Source organism: Penaeus japonicus, unplaced genomic scaffold (genome assembly GCF_977035675.1).
Source record: "Penaeus japonicus unplaced genomic scaffold, GWHDUDI00000001_assembly GWHDUDI00000021, whole genome shotgun sequence".
Classification (NCBI taxonomy): domain Eukaryota; kingdom Metazoa; phylum Arthropoda; class Malacostraca; order Decapoda; family Penaeidae; genus Penaeus; species Penaeus japonicus.
This window is the reverse complement of record NW_028234423.1, coordinates 26,869,951-26,871,636: the sequence shown is the minus strand read 5'-3', so window position 1 is coordinate 26,871,636 and position 1,686 is coordinate 26,869,951.

Genomic DNA, 1,686 nt, shown 5'->3' with positions numbered 1-1,686 from the left:
TTACTCCAACAATTTCCTTTTATTACAAGTTTGGTAGTTATTATATTGTTGTTAAAACCCTTCTGTGCTAATAATATTTTATGGTGGAAACATTTACCCCTTAATCAACCCTAAATTTACCCAAAATATACATAGAGAGACTGAGTGTAGATGCCAAACTCTGCTACAGGGCTCAATCACAGACTTGAATTGGAAGTACATAACTCTGTTAAATATAACCTGAGTATAATTTATAGAGATTATGCCTAAGAAATATTAGCAATGATAATGGATATATTATTATAGAATCTTTATATTCCCGTTCACTCCTGGGAAGCTGGTTCGAGTCTGTATATGTAATAATTTCCTATCAATAGTGTGTAAGGTATTATGGTTTGTAAAGTGTTTCCCTCACTCTAAGTTACCTCTCATGTATAATGTATATTTAGCATGCAATCTCTCATGGTGCATTAGTTTGTATTAATTCCTCTGACCTTGGGGTTAAATGTTTAATATATTAATTCTAATGCCGGGGATATTAAGTGTACCTAAAGTTATGTTTATTTTGGTACTTTTCCCTGTTCACACCCATCAAAAATCCTTGTTCTCCTCTCAATGTTCCTAGCATGGAGAAAGATGCCAGGCCGGCAGTTGACCCATTTATATCAGCCAGGCCTCTGTCTTATGGAGCCATGGGAAAATTATTTTTGTACTAAAACTTCCTTTTGGTATTTTATAAAAAACAGTTGTACAGTTACATTATTATATCAGTTAGATCAATTCTTTCAGTTTCTGGACTTCAGGCATGAGAATAACAACACTGGCTATGGATAATAAGATACTTGTCACTTTCCACCACTTTAATTTACTAGCAATAGAGATACAAGGCATGGGTGAATTGAAAACATGTTGAATGGTGAGGAGGTGGTGCTGACCCCCTACTGTCCTTTTATAAGGGTTAATTACTGAATAAGGTATTCCCCTAGCCTTCCAGCAGTCCCTGAAATTATTAATCCCCACAACTATTACTACGTCTAGATGTGGCATAACAACTTTATAATAAATACAAAATAATATATTTATATATATGTATATGTAAAATATACTATATAGGTATACAGCATGAAATATATTAGATAATTTTTGATTGCTTGTGGAATATAGAGTAGCCTCATGGACAACCTATCTAAACAATATTACACAAGGTTTCCACAAGCCCTTTATTACACACAGGGTTACAGGTATAGTTATGCCAATAGGACTACTATGGAAGAAACTGATGATAACCAAGATATGTCTCTTATGCTGTGATCACCTATCAACTTGTGAGATCACACTATGTTTGTATTCTTTTGGAAAATTTCTCTTGAGCTTCAACTAATTTATCCTGATCTTCATATATATATATCTTTGCCTGGGAAACTATAATTTTTTTATGCCTTATTATTATTGAACTTTGAGGCCTGCAAACTTGTGATAATGCCATGATTTATGTGAGGTGATGACTTTTAAATTTGATGGTAATTCTTGTACATCACTCATGTCTACTTGTTTGATATTCAGAACATCATTAGGATAGGAGATTTTAATGACGTATTGTTGACTCGAAGAGTGAAAGATGCTGGAATGGATGATATTCCCATTCCATTGACTCTATGAGAAGATGATTCATCTCTGCAGGTTAGTCAAGGGGAGGTGTTATGAAGT